Below are 19243 nucleotides of genomic sequence, written 5' to 3' on the forward strand. Positions count from 1 at the left end.
AAAATGTGTATATAGGACATTTCACAACTAAAAACGTTCTAGGAAACACATCAGCTTGTTAGCAGTGCAGCTGCCCGACACATGAAACCCTAAAGCAAGTATATTTGGAATCATATAGCTCTTTTAAGTTTACAAAAGCATGAAAACTCAAACGTGTGAAAAAGCTTTTGCTTTAACTGAGCTGTATTACAGTAAATAACTTCATTCAGTGCCATAGCAAGTCTTCTCTCAAGCTTATACTATAAAAACCCTCTTTAATCTTCACAACCAAACCTTTGATAAAAACAAATCAGCAGCAGTTGTGGGTTTGGGGTTTTTTCCCTGTTAAATACAAGCTCACACTCTTTACACACATAACCTGCAGAAGCAAGAGGGTTCTTGCTTTTGAACAAAGTTTTGAACTTTGGATCCAATTCCCCACTTTTCAAGCAGCAGAGATGTGCAAGCTGCTATCAGCAGCCAGGGGGGTTTTGGCTGGGACACCATGCAGAAAATATCTAAACCCAGTTCTTATCCATTCCTCTTTGGAGTGCTGGAACAGGCATCTTTCCACACAGTGACCCAAATGTAAAGCACTTTATGGGTACTGTCTTTCAGAAGGGGGTAATGACATACAGAAGTAACCAACCAGCCAATACAGCAATGACAGTAAGGATGACAGCTAGCACAAAGTACTTCTGGTCAATTTAATACTCAACAACAGTCCACAACAATGGGTTAATGTTGAAGGACTGGATGGCTATCAATGCCCAATTCTGTAAAGGTACAATTTTTACTACTTTTTTAGAAAAAAATATTGTCCACGGTTATATTTACACGTGTGAAACGTCAAAGTAAGTTTCTTAAAAATCTTAAAACACTGTATTGATGAGTTTAGTAGTAACTTCTTGAACTTTGTACTTCCTTTCTACTTACTTATTTTCCCTGACGTAAGTACACCTATGAATTTAATGGGACAAGAAAATAGTGGCAAGGTTATGCACACATGCATGAGAGAGGAATCTAAATGATGCAACACATATTAAAGTCACAGACATATGGGGTATCTACCATGCTAAAACCCAATAACACATCACCAGCTTAAGCATCACAACTACTAAAAGCAAACTAGTTTATATTGAAAGCTTCCATATTCTTTTAGCATTTAGTACAGGATCAGATTCCGGTCAGGCAGCAGAGGACTTCCAAGATGTGCAACATCAGTGACTCCAGTGGTCCCATTGCTCAAGTTGTCCAACACACAGTAACCATTGCAGGTGATTTGGTTTTCTACATGCTGGAAGTCTGATATCCATTCATCATCAAATACCACTGGTAACACTGAAAGGCAGCGAGGGGTAGGTAGTGAATTTCTCTCTGTAAATCTTGTCTCAGCTTTGGGGGAAACATCTCGGAATTACAGTTTTGATCTAGTCACTTAATGATTACTGAAAGAATGTGGTGAGAGTGGGGGAAATTGTCATAACGAAAGACCTGAAAGTCAAAAATCTAGCAAATAAACAGGTCAAACTGCACCGAAGTAGCTCAAGCCATGTATGATGCAGTATGAAGTCATTATCTGATAGTTATTATCTATAACCTCAACTCTACTGATCAGGCTCTGTATTATTTCCAGTGTACCCTGCCATAACAGAGATTTGGATATGGCTGACAGGTGCCAACCCATGTTCTTTGTGTTACATAGAGCCATCATTCCTTGATGGAACTGGAAGAGTCATTTCCCAGCTCCATGTAACATCAATAAGTAACTCCAGTGTTGTTTTCTAAATCAATATATAGTAAGGCTATGTCGATAACCTGAAGGTAAGTTCCACTGCCTGCATTATTACCAAACCACTTTGTTTGGTTTCTTCTCTTTTTCAGTCTATACATAATCTTGCTAAAGGATGGCTTTGTTCAAATTCTGTTGCTCATTTTCATCAGTGAGACCTAAAGAACGCAAATAATCACATTCATGTGATTTCATTCAACAGCAGTTAAGACTTGTGAGTACCTGCAGAATCTTACAGAATCACAAACAACTCCCAAATACCAAATAAATGCTGAAGCAATTCATATTGGAAAGGGAGGTACAAGCCCAAGAGGGCAACAAAGGAATAACAGAAGGCAAAAAAGCCCATAAAAAACCCCACAACTCAAAACATCTTCTTGAAGGGACTTCATGCTCTTAAAAGCATACAATTTAAAATCCATTTGATGAGAAAAAGCCAGAAGTTCTGGTGGGCAGGTGAGCGTGTCTTCAGCTTCTCAGGAAATTGAGCATATTGTTACCTGGGCACCCTAGTTAGCAATCTCAGGAGAATGAGATCAGGACTACAAAGGGATGTGAAATGAACCATCTTCTGACTGGGAATTCCTAGGAGGGATAAGGACCAAAGCTAGTGTGAATGAGAAAGTTATCACTCCACATCTGGGATGAGAAAAAAAATACAGGTTCATAAACTTTTTAAGTTTAGGGCAGAAACTCGTACCTTTCAAATGTCAATGCAGGATCTTTCTGAATCTGGTTGTCACTCCTCCCTGCCAAAAATAAATACATTTTAATCAGGATGCAGAAACTTATGGTGGAAAATATATTTCTACAGTAACAGGTAAGTTGTTCTGTTCATTCAGTATCAGCTCACAAAAGGGAAACTTGTCTTACTCCTTAACAAGGTATCAATGGATTAATATAAAGTTTTCCCCCAGTTCTGGTTATACCTGTGGTTGATTTGTGAGAGAATCAGAACTTGACAGATGAAACTGAGCTGAGCAAGCTGGTAAAAGTAACCTGCCAGGAGAGAGGGGATAGCTCTCCTTGCCTGGTTAATACTACACTTTGTGAAAAAAAGCTGTCATCAGGAGATTATCTTTATTCTGACACTCACACTATCCATTTACCCACCATGACTAAAAAAAGCCAAGAATGCATAACACACCCATGGCACTGCATTCTGCTTCTCTAAAATCTTACTCATTTTCTCCTGCTATTATCATCATTACACTCATTCAATCTTCCCTCAGTTCCCCACTTCCACAGCCCACACTCGTGTAGCATTAACAAAACACAAAGACCATTCCACACTACACAAAGCACAGATGTTATTGTAATCTTTCCCCTGAAGACACTCTGCTCATATAACCCTTCCCTTCAACTTTTCAACTGTTTTTTCTCTTGTTCTAGATTAAGTTTAGAATTTCTCATCTGAGCTCTGTGGACATTAATAACTTCCATTTCTATCCACATAACCTAACCACTTATTGTGTCCTTTTTCCTTACCCTTTTGTTTCCACAAACACTCGTTTTTTTGCTGTAATACTCAGCCACCTCTCACACAGGAAATTCCATTACCCTTCTGCACTGCTCCCCAGGCGAAGATCATCTACACTCTGGAGGCTCTTTATTCCTCTCCTCCAGCAGTAAATTACCAGAGCAAAAATTAATCTAAATCCACCAAAATACCTCCTGCAAGACCACAAGCCAAAACACTAATGATATATGTTGCTTGCCTTTCCTCACAGACTTGTTTGTTCCCTTTCCCTCATAGTCTATATGAAGTTTAAAATAAATACATCTGCACCTGTGAGATGCTGACAAGTTCAGCTGGACAGCAATTAAATGAAGCCCTAGAGCAACACTGGCCTCCAAAATAAGTATGTTTTCTCTTCCTCTTATAGAAGAAAAAATGCATTTATTGGTTTTGCAGCCCAACAATACGTGCTCCTGTAATAACAGTTTTCACCCAATACCTTTCTTTTACTACATATGATTGGAAGAAAAAAAAAAAAAGAATGATATACCCTAAAAGATCAACAGAACACAAAGACTAATGATAGGAAGAAAAGGGTACAAAAAGGCCTAAAATATAATGTAGAGGGGCTAAAATATAGCATCAAAGGGTTCCCCTTCTCTTGAGCTGCTACTTTTAAAAGCCTAGTGAAAGCTCTTTCACTTCTCCAGCTGGTGCAATGACAATATCCCTATCCTGATGAAATCTGCTTTCACTTCAGAGGGCACAGAGGCAAGAAAGACCAGGGAGTGAAAAAAATACTGCTCCTGGGGGAAAAAAAAAAAAAAAAAAAAAAAGGAGATACTTCTTTTCAGAGAGATCATAACTATTTACTTACTTTTAATCATGACAACAAACAATGACATGGATGAGGAAACTTCTGAGGAGGAAGGTGAAGGCTTGAAGGAGGACCCGTCCCAAGGTCTGGCTAAACTAAGCTAAATCCAGAAACCTCCAGTGAAACAAAGGAAGCTTTCTGTCCCACCTGCCTTAATGAAACAACCTTCTGAGCCCAAAGAGCAGACTTAATAGTGCAAGTTCCCATTTTTATTTTTTTTTTTAACATAATTTCTCCACCTGAAACCACAGTGGTTTGATTTACTGGGTCTAAGTCTGAATTCTTTCTCACTGAATAAAATGTAACCCTTGCTTCCAAAGTCGCCTCAGTATCTCTCTGTTAAATCATGTAAACAAGAGCTTGCACTGGGTTTTGGAAAGCACTTTGGAAAGGTGAACACTGTGGCTGACCAAGAATAACCTACCAGGATACAAATTCCACTTGCCTTGTTTATATGCTGCCAGGTTTATGAGAGCAAGTCTGTCTGGGCTTGACATTTGGCATAATTACTACTGTAAAACATTTTATATTCCTGTAAATTCAGACTACAACCCCCAAAGTGCTTGCAGACTGAGAAGAGATGCAGAGATAACAAAGCAGAAAGGAAAGATGTGAGAAAAAGTAGGTATAAAGAGGAAGTAAACATCAATGCCAGGAAAGATTGTGAGACTGTTCAAGGTGCCTGACCAGCATGCAGTCCTGAACTGTAAAAAAAATGACATGCAGAAACAGGGTAATGTTGGATACTGCACACTGTAAAACATTATAATCAATTTGCTTCACTAAAATATAAAGCCAGAGGTGAAACTCTAATAAGTGTGGTCCCTAAAACACCAGCTGTATTTCTCTACCACGCTGTAGGAAGTATTTCCACTGAACTGCAATGCCTTTTGTCACAACACAGATGGATACAAAGTCTAAAATTTTCAGGGGTTTACACTGTTTTTACTGTGATTTTAACCAAAGAAACAAGAGGAAGGATTGGAAGCTCTAAAGCATCTTGACTCTAATCTGCTGCTGAAAACCAGGAGGGAGGGAAAGAAGGAGAAAACCCAGTACATTATTGTATATCCATCCCCACTCAAGACCAAAAGCTTCACTTACATGGGGGCATGGGGGCGGGGGCAAGATTCCAAAATGAAAAATTAACAGGCTTTAAACCATTCTTGCAATGCACTTCCACATGTAAGATATAAAGCAGGCACTGAATGCAACTTCTTTTTGCCAGCTGCTTGGTAAGACATGAATGATTCAAGAGCACAGAGTAACAACAACCTCCTTTCTGCTAACAGATCTGAAAACATCTTTCTCGTGTTTTCTACAAATTCTTGCATTTCACTTAAGTTACTTAAAGCAAGTGCATGTTTTTCAAGAGCAAGCATAATCCATGTTCCTCACAAATAATAATCACAAGAAAGCTAATAGTATTTATGAAACCTTTCTAATGCACATCCAGAAAACCCAGACTACTTGCTAGGGATATGTATGCACAATCTTTGCAACTTCAGGTACTAAATCCTCCCGATTAACATTTTTTTTTTTTGTATAATTGGCAAATTTGATTATGAGCTTAATTCTTGCACAGTAAAGCTCATCCAGCCACTTTTAATTTCAAACTAGCTTGCACTCCATCCTGACCAGCTGAATGCTACAAAAACCTTTGACATGGTGACCTCATAAATCTTGGAGAACAGAAGAAATTCTCGCAGGAGCAGGGAACTGTTGGTAAGATACTTCTTCCACCACTGACTGTACTCTGTCAGCTGTAACTATGTGCAAGTGTCCACACTTGCAAATTACACAAAACATGCATCTGAACTAGCCTTCCATGAAATTATTTTCTCTGGTAAAATGACAGCTACAGGTAGAAAAGCTGAGAAGAAAATGTTTGAAGTTGACCAAGCATCAGGGGCTTTTCTGACGAAGCATATAACCATAATTTAAAAACTTAATAACAATGCAAATAAAAAAAAAAAAAAATCTTGATGTACTCCACCACCAAGCTATAAAGTATAAAGCAACATCCTAAGCACAGAAAGGACTTTCAGAGACTTATCTATCCACTTCATGAATCTGGAAATAAAATCCCGAACTATTTTGGATTTGTGTGAACTACAGAATTGCATATTGCTTACACATAAACTGAGATGATTAAAAACCCCCATTCACAAGCAAACAAGTAAGAGGCATTTCAGTTACCAAAGACCTGTTTCAATCTGACATCTAAATATGTGATGTTAGACTGCTGCTGCTATTTACAGACTGATCATAGTAATTTCACTCCTCCATTGTTCACCAGGAACTCTCATTACACACGCTGTGTGGGTCTAAACCATGTTGGATGGAGGCTACTGGGTACTGTCAAAATTGCAGGAAAAAAGAGATTCCATCTTGGAAGAAAACAGAACATCTTAGGAACATCCATGAACATACCACAGCAAAGCTTTGGAATATTGTTATCTTACTCATGAGGAGCAGCGAGGACAGGGAAAGATTAAGCAGCTTTCTCAGTAACACATTAACTCCATATCTATACCAAATTAAGATTTTTCTGAATTTCAGTTGAATTACAAGATATTCTCTTTACAGTTCATGGGTGTTCTGCGTGTTTAGGTTTTTCCCTTGCAAGTGAAACTAAACAATTGGATACCTTAAACTTGAGGATACAACAGAGCTTACTACTAAAGGAGTAGGAATTACACACTACAGTAAATAAATGCCTTTCTCTTCCAAAATAAGACAAATTACTGGCACTCCCATCACCCTCAGGTAGAGATGTATGTCAGTCAAAGTAAATATGCCTAATTCAGCCTAAACATGCTGAAACAACGTTCTCTCCAACTAAACACCACATCAGTATCAGTACTGAACAAAACACCAACGATGGTATTGTGACCAAAAACATAATTCCACCAGCTTTCCCCATTTCTCAGGGATCTAACATGATGATGCAGCCCTAATGAGCTGGGCAAGAACTATTACATGGACTGGAGCTGCAAAGACCACTGCAGAGCAGCAGCTCTTCTGATCCACTTTCAGCCTCTTTCCTAACCAAGTACAATAAAGTCCATTCTATCCCGAAGCAAGGGTTTCTCATAGCCCAGGATGTCTGTACACATATCTGAGCACTTCCTGCCCAAACAGGCCCATTTTTAATTCCCTGCTTTAGAAAGCTGTCAAAACCTGGCTTTTAGCAGCCTAATTGAGCTGCAATAGGCTCACAGCTGGGGAAGACCAGAACAGAGGTGTGCATTCATCCCAGGTTCCACCAGCAGAACCACAGCAACAAATGCCAGCAGCAGGGCAGTGAACGAACTGATGCTGCAGCAGCCAGTGAATATACACACACAGCTTTTTTTTTTGCATGTGCTGAACTGCTCAGTGGTGCCCAGCCCCTGGAATCCTGAATTATTCCAAGCTCAGTCTCCTGAGTGACTAGAACTAAGCCTGCAGAAACGAGTTTGCTCCCCCTCAGTAATCAATATTAGCATTTTTCCCAATGAGTTTATACAAACTCAAATTCTACCTTCAAAAGCTGGAAGTTTCCAAATTGACCAAACTCAGTCAATAACTTGGCTCCCACACCTATTCATTTGTAGAACCCACAGATACCTGCCACACTCTGTTCTTTTTGCCACAGTGAGAGATGTTTAAGCCACTACTTGATCCATTTTCAAAGTCTGGGAGGAGGGGAAGCATCCCAAACCTTCTAATTGCTAATAGTCAGTGCCACCTATAGTTGATGCTGCAGAAACAAAGATCCAAACAAAGCTAAATAAAAGGTGTTTGGTACTTTTTAACAAGGTTTTATAAATGGCTTCCAGAGAACAGGTTAGACATAAAATTGCTAATAATTTTCATCTATTCTAGATCATTTACCACTGTTGCACTGCTAGGTAAGGTGCTAGTATCAAAACCAAATTCAAATTCATTATATGGCTTTACAATAAAAATACCCTTAAAACCCACTGAAAATTTGAAGTGCAGCTCTCTATTTTCTTATCTTACCACACTTGTCTCCTCAAGTAAAATTCATCTTTTTTTTTTTTTTATTAACCGCTCCATTTCAACCATTCAACCTGGCTCTGCTGCTGCAGATGCTTTGTCCAGTGGTCAGGAAAAAGATGCCAGAGAGTATTTCATCAGGCCTTACAAAATCCTCCCCCATCACCCCAACAAACTATCAGCAACAGACTGTATTTTCAGGGAAAGTTAACCAACACAATAGACACAATAATTCCCTCCAGAGGTTTTGCAGCAGCCTCAGCTCAGTACACAAGGCCATTAATTACACAACTGCCTTTAGCATGAGCAGGATTCTGGTAGTGACAGCACTGGTTAAGTTAAGGCTGCCTTCAGTATCTGCACTGAAAATCTATTTACTGGAAGTTATGCAACACCTCCACTTCCTCTCTTCTTTATTATGGTAGAGCACAGTAACAGAAAGAAAAGGGGTGAAAATGGAGAACAAGCATTTCCCAATCTCAAACAGGGCACAGCTACCTTTCAAAAACAGATCTAATCTGGAATTCATCTCTAAAATCTGCCAAAATTGGTAATAACACTCAAGCACCAATTCTTACTTAAAACTTGGATTAGTATTTCCAGAGGAAAAGCTGTGTAATAGAGGTAGTGAATGCTGGAAACAACTTCATACTTCCAATATAAGCAAGAAATGTTTTTAAAATCTGATTCATTTGGTTGGAGTTGTGTTTGGTTTGGGATTTTCTTCCTCATTTGGTGTCTTTTCCATCACCCTTCCCTACAACACACCAGTCTACGCCAGGCCAAACCGTATTCCAAAATTCTCATCAAAATTCTAATGTCATCAGTTACGCTCAATCAATTAAGTTGGCAATAAAAGTTTGAATTCGGCAAACATCCTTCTACTTTCCATTTAAAAAAACCCAAACAAAACAAAAACCCAAACCAAAAAAAAAACCACCTCAGAAACTCACAGGCTACCCAAGCTGATATATTCCATGGCACTAAGAAAAATCAAGACAAAATGATGAAATAGCACATCATCAGTCCTCTTTTAACTGTGATCTGAAGAGTCTACCCTATATCTCCAAAATACACTGAGGATTGACAAAAAACAAAACTAAACAAAACCCCCACAACTCTCAGAACTGGCTCTTCTCAACAGAGGGATTATAAGAAGTCCCAAAGCAGTCACAGCAATCTTGACTGGTAAAATGTTTTCAAGGACTTGGATTTAATCACATGTCATTTTCTTTTCCTCTGATCATTTATTTAAAGTCATAGGTTGAATTATTTATGAACAAAAGTTAATTGCATTGAAATGCAGTATTGCCCTGTATTTATCTAACACCTTCTTCAGAACTCAACCTCCTGTCACTAACTGGTTAAAATCTACAAAAAATGAATACAGATTTTGAGGTAATTAACCATTTCTATAGCATTACTGAAATTCTCTTCCAAAACCTGGTCAAATACGGTGAAGTCGCTGGAGCCTCCCATCTGCTGTGTAAATTGTCTAACTGTTTTTACCAACTTTTGGTTTTGTTACACCATGTGTTTGTGTTAAAAAACGCAATTTGGGCCAAGAATAGATTATTCACAAAATATTTGGTTTGAATACATTAATTTTGACTAATCAGTTGCAACTAAAGTTGTCATCATATTTGAGTTCAAACAGCCATTGGGGTTCTTCAGAAATTTTCTTAGCTGCCAAGGGATCTCCAAGATCAACAACTTGCACGTGTAAGGCTGTATTCACACTCTTTGCAAGGTGTAAAATGGAAGCTCAAGGGTACACACCCATATAAATATACCCCACATGCATAAAGTGTTAATCTTAAGTCAGCAATGACAGAAGTAACTATTAAAATGCTGCTCAGCACACACCGTTTTCCAAGTCCCTCATTTCCTTAAAGCAACTCATTTACTTGTCACCTGCCCGGACAAAGAGTAGAGAGAGGATTCCACAAATACCTCTGTGGCTTGTGCATGGTGATAACACACCAGGAAGGATGGATTTTCATTTTCTCATCAAGTTATTAGATTAGGTTTACACGCAGATTTAAATGCCCAGGAGGAGTCTGCCACCTGTCCTAAACTTAATTAGTCAGGAATGTCTGCATGACAAGAGCAGATACTTCAGATATTTTGGAGTGACCACAAGCAAACATCCAAATAATCAGCGACACAATTTCAGTGACGCCAAGAACGAAGCACTAAGCACAACCCTCTCTGTGAAACAGCCTGGATTTTATTAATGGAGCGCTTCGTACTTCCCACAAAACTGACATCAGCTGAGCATCTGTAAAACCAGAGAATCAACTATATAAAGTCTACAACTAGGTTAAGGAAACGAAGAGCCCTAGTTTTCCCATTAAGAGAGGGGTGAGTATTTACACATTACTAAAGGGGGAGTGGTGGGGGGGTGTGTGTGAGATACGAAGACCCAAATCCTGTAAGACGTTTCCTCAGCTTTGTTCTTGTGCTGTTTATCATAGCAGCACATCTAAGATTTGCAGGGTTTTGTACCTCCCCTAAACCCCTCACATTCCCCTCCTCACACACACACACGTAGGACCATCACAGCAGATTAATAACTAGGAAAAAAAACCAACTCATTTTCATTTAAAGAGGCAAACACATCCACGATCAAGTATATTTCACATTAATCATCTCGCAAAAAAGCTAAACCCAACCCCCCTTAAAACATTAATTAGAATTTTATCTGTGTAGGTACGCAGCAACTTCTGACACTGCTGTGAGTAGCTGAATAGAATACAGAGAATTCAGTTAATCATCTCCTTACGCTGCCATTGGCACATAAATTTGCCTCATTAGCAGGGGCTACTTAGTTCGCTGTAGTAAACAAAGCTGCTGATACACGACAGCCTTGCACACTTTTCATTCATTCACGTATTTTTCTTTCCTTAGACTTCTAGCGTGTGCCACAGACGAGCCGAAACGTTAAACATTCCTGGAGTGTCACAATATGTAATACAATAAAACAGATTACAACCATACCTTTCTTCCACAGCAGTGGTGCCAAGCACAGGTACACTGTAGCAATCAATTTGTTCTGCAGACAGTAAGGCTTTCATAGAATACTAATGCAAAATCTCTTTTCTTTCTCCTTCGACTTGACTCCCCAATGCCTGGGTCCCGACCAATACAAGGAGGAGGGCAGAATGTCTTCTGCTGAGATAACCACAACTACTAATCAAGTATACGTGTACAAGGGCACAGGATTAAACCTCCAGCGGGCTTGACTCGGGCACGGAGAGCAGCTCAACACATGCACAGCAAGGTCAGAATTAAACACGCGCTCACACGCACGCGCATCTACTGGAGTGAACTAATTTATCACACTTTACCACTGACGGCTTTTTACCTCGGGGGAGTAAAACAACATCCTGGTGAACTGACGAGGTTCAGACACAACAGTTTCCCAGAACAAATCGGATCTCTGGGAGAAGGGAGCTCAGAGGTGAACGCTCCTCTCCTGGCTCCTCAGAAACTCCGTGCACACCACGCCGTGTGTTTGTGCGTGTGTCTGTGTGTGTGACACACACCACCAGGCACTGGCTAAACCAGAACCACGGTGGCAAAGTTCAAAAACAAGCACTAACTCCCTCTGAGAGAGTTCTCTTTCTGATTATATTTATCTTTACCTCTTAACATAATCAATCTATCAAGTCTAATTACTCCAGAAGAAAGCATTTTATTATTGTCTAACATAGCAAATGTCAAACAAGCTGTTCATTTACCTTGAAGTTTATTAGCATAGAAATGCAACATGAAGATGCTCTCAAAACATTGTCACTTGTATTCACAACATTTTTGAAAACACACTTCACAGGTTTTTATTGCTTGGCATACTTGGATACTGTTTTAGTTCTTAAAATAGGCAGGGCATTATCTTAACTCTGTCGCCCTTGAGCTGATATAAATAAGACTTTTTCTTTAAACATCCAATTTATATTTAACTTTTCTTTGGTTCTCTTTAAATAAAGTCTTTTCCCACATTCCAGTCAGCCATACATATGTGAATACATGTGTTTTCATAGAGGTTCATATATGTGCCTTTGAAGGAGTTAAAAGTAAAACACTGACATTTCAAAGCAGGGATTTTTCCCCCCCCCCCCCCCCCTCTTAAGTTCTGCCCTGTCATGCATCCTTCCTGGCATTTTCCTTCCAGTACAACCAGATGGACATTTTACCAGAAACATCAAGATGAACCCTACAAATTATTATCGGTGCGCTTTTAACAACACTGCTTTTGTACATTACCTGAACTGAGAAGAAAACACAGCACAAAACGCTCCCCCAAAATAATGCCTGACACTCGACGTAGGACAAACTAGCAAAACATTTTTTGAAATATCAGTGGCTTTGCAGAGACGCCAGCAAAAAAAAAAAAAAAAAAAGGCGGCGTTAATCAATACTGATGAGTTTGTCCTTGACATACTGACCGTGTCATCGGGCTATTGTCATGTGATATCATGTCATTTCCCCACCTGGCTCGTGACCTTGTCCTTTAAATGACCCAAAGCTTCCCTCAAGTAGCAGGAGTCCCCTCCCCGCTGCCTCAGCAAGGTCGAACGGGTCAGCGTGTCCTCATCTATAATCCACCACCATTTGTCAGCAGGGAGGCTGGAGGAGGCAGGCTTGCTACAAGGGGAGAATGCCCAATTAGGCAGCTGTCACACAAAGCATAGGCTGCAAAATTATCCCCTGTCAAAAGAAAGAGCAGCTGCGGGTGCCAATTACAGCAACCTTTCAACCCTTTAGGTACTGGAAACTACACAGAAGTAAATGAAGTACAATTAGTGATAACAAATCGATGAATTAGGACGGTAAATTAGAAATTACTAGCAGGTGAGCTTAGGTCTCCCATAATATTAAGGGCACAGCACACCCCAGGCAAGGGCAGGAATATACAGATTTCACAGAGCACATCAGTTTTGTCTTATCCTTGCCTTCCTTGTGTGGAGCCTGTTTCCCTCGGTCGTCGTCTTCTCACAAGCCTTGCCTCAGCCAGATGGTGCAGGGAAAGGAAAAAAAAAAAAAAACCAACAAACCCAAAGAAGAAAGAAGTTGTAGAACCCGATCTTCCCTCTTTTACTGGCAAATGCAGTTTCCTCCTTTCTCAGGAGGTCCTCGATCCCTTCCTAGTAGTAAAAACTCAATCCCTTCCTAGTAAGCACACTCCATCTGACATTTACTGCACTGCAAGTTCCAGCTGAACAAGATTTACCCCAGAAAAAAAAACAAAACAAACACCAAGAAACAACAACCAAACACCGCCCCAATAATAAAAACAGCTAGAAAAAAATAGATCCTCCAGTAAATGTTATGTCAGTTAACTCAGACTTAAGTGCTTCAAGAGTAAGTGCTAGACTTTTGGACTTTTGATGACAGTGGAAGACTGATTTCTCCACATTTCAGTACAAATCATGCAGTGGCATCTCTGAGCATATACAGAGCCCGAACTTTGCAGGCAAACCTTCTACTCCATGATTTTTTTTTTTTTTTGCCTTTTTCCTCTTAGTGAACAGCTCACTAAAGTGTTTTTTCTGCCCTCATTATTTTATTAAGCAGACAAGCTGGAAAGTTATTATGTGCTGGCACCAAAAGGCAGGTCCTACAGACCACAGTAAATCCAACTTCTCTGGTGCATCAGGTCAATCCTTTTAACAGGAGAGTGATACCCATGCCTACCTGGGGCTCTGCATGCCCAAGGAAACCACAGAAGGGTGGTCACCTTACCAGCCCCTGGCAGTTACAGGATAAGGAATAAGGAAAAGAAAAATAGGAGACTAGGATTAAAAGTATGAATAATTAACATACAGTCACGTCAAACCATGGTTGAGACAGTGGTACCAACACACCTTTGTATTTAGGTGCTTTGACTCAAAGTGACAAGCAAATCTGAAGAACAAAATTCAAATTCCAAGATGCCATCTCCTCTTCCCAGCCAGCTCACAGTCATTTCAAACTAAGTGAAATTGCCATTTCTTGTCATTTCTCTCCTTTCATTTCTCATTCTCTAATCCCAAATCCACCTTTAGTATGTTCTTATGCCTCGCAACCACACTGAGCACTGAAGACAAGAGTCCAGATTCCTCCCACAGGCAGCTCTGAACAATATCTGTGTACTTGCACTATATTTCATACATGTACTCATACATGCATACATATATTTATGCTAACACATTCATCAAAATATGAGGCAGAGGAGAAATGAAGACACTGATCTCCAACAAGCAGTTTCCTATAGCTATCCCTTGATCTCTAGAGCCAGTGAGTATATCACTGTTTCACAATTAAAAAAAAAAAAAAAAAATCTTGCTGACAAAACTCTGGTAAGAGACAGGATAATCAAACATTAACTATAAATAGATGTAAAAAATGCTCATTTAACAGCAGTTGCAATCATGCTCATCAAGTTTGACATTTCCTTTTGAGTACCATATGGAAACCGTAGAGTACTGAAAGAGTTAATGTGTTTAGAATTCAGTTTCCATCATACTTGGGTGACTATCTCTTTAAATAATTTAAATCCTCTCCATCAACTACAAAGCTGTTTTGAAGCCATTTAGCTTTGTTCTTTACATGTGTTCTAATTAAGAAATGACCTTGTCATCACACACACCAGAAATCCTGGATTATTTCCTGCAGCAAAAATCTACGAAGCCAAAAAAAGAAAAAAAAAAAAAAAAAAGAAAAAAAAAAGAAAAAAAAAAGTCAAAAAGAGAAATGAAAAAAAATATACTTCTTCCTTTAGTGAGGAACTGAGAAAGTTGTTGGTTGGCTGAATGCTGAAACAGTTTCACCGCATAATTTCTGTGTGTGTGTGTGTTGTTGAATGTCACAGGGCGGGTTAGCGTGACCTTGAGCTGCATCAGCAGCACAGCAAGGGTCGAGATGCCTGCAGGCGCCCTTGTACTGGATTTGCGAGACAAAAACCTTCAAACTGGCTGAAGGACATCTTAAATCTCTTCAAAGGTTTTTCCCGAACTAATCTGGGCTGCTCTTAGCCGGATCTGTGCCAGTGTGAGAGGCAAAATTAAAAACAAGGTCTTTGACAGGATGCTGTCTCCTCTTAACCCTTCCCGCGCAGGCGGCGGCATCGCCGGAGGGATGCTCGGGAACGCACCCAGAGAGGCTCGACCTGCAGCAAATCTTTCATAACCAAATTATATAAGGCACCATTTCCTCGGAGTGGGGCTCTTTCCCCTGGCCTCCCCCGCTGCTGGCAGTGCCATTTCCCCAGCACTCTGCGGGGACACACAGGAGCTCAGTGCCTCTGCTCCCCGCACAGATATCCCTGTGAAGATGCTTGTCCCAGGTGGAAGCTGTAGAGCCCACCGCAGGATGCTGGGCATGTTAGGGCCAGGCAGGTAAGGAGGAGGAGGAGGAGGGTCAGCAACATGCAGAGGGTTGCTGGGGCAGGCATCAGACACGTTTTATGAGAAGAAATTAAAAAGTGACCACCGCTCATCCAAATCTGTGATTTATTTCTCAGTCATCCCGAGCCAAGCAGGAAGCAGAACGGAGGGTATTGACATGCCCTCCCAAGGGCTGGAGAGGATGACTCTACACACAGGGGAAACAAAACCAAATAAACCATCTGCCCGACCTGCCTGGGACTGCTCATCATCCCACGAGTGACACAGAGGCAGAGATAACCACTAGGAAAGGCCCTAAGAACACATGGTTACCCCCTGAAACTACAAGTTTACCCAATGGGTTTTAGCAGCTTTATTGAAATACAACTCTGGGCATGTTGAAGGGATGGCTGCTTCCTTCAGAAGTGTATTTGCACGCAGAATCACCAAATCCACCTCCAGTAAAATTCTGCCAAGTAGGAGAGTTAGAAAAGCAACAAGGATAGTTAGAAACATAGATAGATAGTTAGAAATCAACATGGATGTCCATATCTGGAGAAAAAGGCATCACCTCATTCTCCCCATCTGTCTGAGTGGTGGTACCACTATTGGTCAGAATCAACTGTCAGTTTCTACAAGGGGAAAAAAATAATACAAATGGCTTTAAATGACCTCATCTTTATCAAAAGGAGACGCATCACACTTCAGAACTATCTTTTACTGTTTCCAGGATATCCATCAGGCAAGTCCTTGAGGAGGAAAGGAAGGAGTCACTCGTACCAGCAGAGGGTGTTGTGATTCTTCTCTGCTTGAGCACGGAAGGCTTCGCTTAGTCTGGTTTTTGTACAGTCATTTTCTAGGCACTCCAGTCTGTTACACGGTAACAAAACACATTTAAGTTTACTGAAGAAGGGCACAGCTCCGGCAGTTATGTCACAACTGCTATAACGCTACCCTTCACCTACCACTAAAATAGATTCACTTCTCATCCCCAAGAACCACAGCTCTTCTCACAGAACACCCTCCTGGTTAGGAGGCTTGAACAATTTTAAGCATCACTTTTCAGTAGCATCAGTGACGGTGCATCAGCAGAGGAGGAACTTGCACCATACAGATGCTTTTCCACAGACCTAAGGTTTCCAAGGCATTTGTTACACCTGGACAGAAGGCCAGAGTGTTCCCACAGCACCTGGCTGTCAGAAGAAGCCCTGTGATTACTCAGAGCAGACTCAGGGTCTGTTCTGCCCCAGAGGTCCCACATCTCTCTGCTGGCAGCCCCAGGGAGAAGCAGGAGGCTGGGAATGGCAAACTGCCTTCTCCAACATATATATCACAGATCCTGGCAAATAGAGACCAAGCAGACCCACAGGATGCCAAAAACCAGCAGCCAACTGTGAGGGGTTTGAACAAAAAAAGAAAATAAAGTTCAGCCACTTAGTTTATTACACAATTATTGCAGTACTGCATTCTGTGCTGTGCTTCCTAGAAAACTTCCCAGTTGACCCCAGTTACCAGGAAGAGGGATTAGAAGAGACCAGCAGAAGTAGCTCCCATGTTCCACGTTAGCCTAGCAGAAAGCACTAAAACAAATCATGCTACGGCCATGCAACATCCATGATTTCTTAAGTTTCTCCAACGTGTAACAAGACAAAAATATATTATGGATTTTCCAAACACCGAGTGTTGTGAAAACCACCAAAACAAAAACAAAAAACCTCCTATTGCAACGTTCCAGCTGAGCAGGGTGACTCAAAGACACAACAAAAGCTTTCAAGCCACACAGTCTGTTGCTGCCAAGTATGGGACACGTTGTGTGGCCCTGCCAAAACTAGAAGCCAAAAGCCAAAAATACAAATTAGCAGCTCTCTTCCAGGGCCACAACAGTTGAGTAAAAACTTTCCAAATCAGGCCGTTCCTAGGAGGGTCAGACAGAAGCAGTGAGCGCAGTTACACCACTCCAAGCACACCCACACCACAGCCATCGTGACAATACCACATCTGGACAGTCACTCATTTCTACCCATCTGATCAAAGTGGTCTTTGTGGCTACAATTTCTCAGGGATGGCAATCTGCAGAGAGTAAGGCTGTTTCCTGGCCATTTCTACCACAGGGATACTCACAGCAGTACACACAATAGAGAACAGCACAAGCATTTTACAGACCACCCAAATGAATACAGGTTGCCTGCTCAATCTTAATTCTGCCATCTTCTAATTGTTGATTCTGAATATGCTGCATTCATATTCTTTAAACCTAAAACTTATTTTGTACACAGTGCACCTTAGTTCTGCAGAAAAAAAACAAGAGGTAAAGGTGGCAGAAGTTAATATATTCTCTTTCCACTTGGACGCCATTATTAAATAAAAAATATCTGCCAAGGATGCTACTGACAAAACCATTCTCTTGGAATCATATATCCAATATCATATATCATTCGCAGAAACAGCTGAAAAATCATGCTGCGACTGACCATGTCTCCCAACATTTCTGGCTTAACTTTCCAGCAGCACCCAAAAAAAGCCCTTGGCCTTCTGGAAGAATTAAACATAACACTACTACAAAACATGAGCTATATCTACTTTGTAAGAAGCTTTATCAGTAGTGTATTAGCTTTAAGTATGCTCAATATAGCTGGCCTTCTTATACTAGTATGCAATAACTGACTTATACTAGTATAAAATAAATTAATACTGTAATTACTACCTGACAGCAACAGGTAAGGGCAAGAAGTACTGAACAATGTATATTAAAGTGATCAAATACTGTGATCCTTTCCATATTCTCCAAATAGAGAAGGATGGTGAAGGGTCTGAGGAGAAGCTATATGGGGACTGTCACTTGGACTGTGCAGCCTGGAGAAGGAGGAGATTGAGAGGAGACCTCATTTTGGTCCTCAACATCCTCAGAAGGCCAAGTGGAGAGGCAGACACTGCTGTCTTCTCTCTGGTGACCAGGGACAGGACCTGAGGGGATGGCATCAAACTGTGACTGCGCCAGGGGACGTTTAGGCTGGAGATCAGGAAAATGTTCTTCACCCAGAGAGTGGCTGGGCACTGGAACAGGCTCCCCAGGGACGTGGCCACAGCACCAAACGTGACAGAGCTCAAGATGCTTTTGGACAACACTCTCAGGCACATCCAGCTCTGGAGTCCCAGCACAGGAAGAACATGGAGCTGTTGGAGCCAGTCCAGAAGAGGCCACCAAGGTGATCAGGAGCAGCTCTGCTGTGAGGAAAGGCTGAGAGATTTGGGATTGTTCTGACTGGAACAGAGAAGGCTTTGGGGTGACCTAATTGTGGCCCTCCCTAAAGGGAGTCTCCAAGAAAGATGGAGAGACTATTTAAAAGCACCCGGAGTGGTAAGACAAGGGGGAACAGCTTCAAACTGATGGAAAAGACACAGAGTATTAGGAAGAAATTCTTCACTGTTGAGGGTGGTGAGGCAATGAACAGATTTCCCTGAAGTTGTGGACACCACATCCCTAGATTTTTCAGGGGCAGGTTGGATGGGGCTCTGAGCAACTTGGTCTAGTGGAAGGTGTCCCTGGCTCATGGCAAGGGGTTGGAATGAGATATCCAAGGTCCCTTCCAGCCCAGACCATTCTATGATCCTATGGTACAAATAAAATAACCTTCTTCTGCTGAGATCTCAACCCAGGCATCTTCCACAAATCGCTAGTAAAGCTCAGTGATTAATTTAGGTCTTCCATTGACTCTCAAATTCTTATCACAGCAATCCTCTGAAGATGTTTTGGCAAGAACAGT

At 41.0% G+C, this 19243-nt stretch overlaps 1 protein-coding gene across 2 annotated transcripts in view; it reads right to left on the reverse strand.

Annotated features, from left to right (window-relative positions):
- Window positions 1-19243, reverse strand: part of NRIP1 (nuclear receptor interacting protein 1) — a 73340-nt gene that overhangs the window by 20637 nt on the left and 33460 nt on the right. Inside the window, exon 3 of one of the 2 annotated variants that reach the window (XM_066340667.1) lies at window positions 2472-2520. The exons of the other annotated variant lie outside the window; for it this stretch is intronic. The gene's annotated coding sequence lies outside the window, so the exon portion shown is untranslated. The remainder of the gene's footprint in view (window positions 1-2471; window positions 2521-19243) is intronic. 2 annotated transcript variants of the gene reach the window in all.

This window comes from Sylvia atricapilla, chromosome 2 (genome assembly GCF_009819655.1).
Source record: "Sylvia atricapilla isolate bSylAtr1 chromosome 2, bSylAtr1.pri, whole genome shotgun sequence".
Taxonomy (NCBI): domain Eukaryota; kingdom Metazoa; phylum Chordata; class Aves; order Passeriformes; family Sylviidae; genus Sylvia; species Sylvia atricapilla.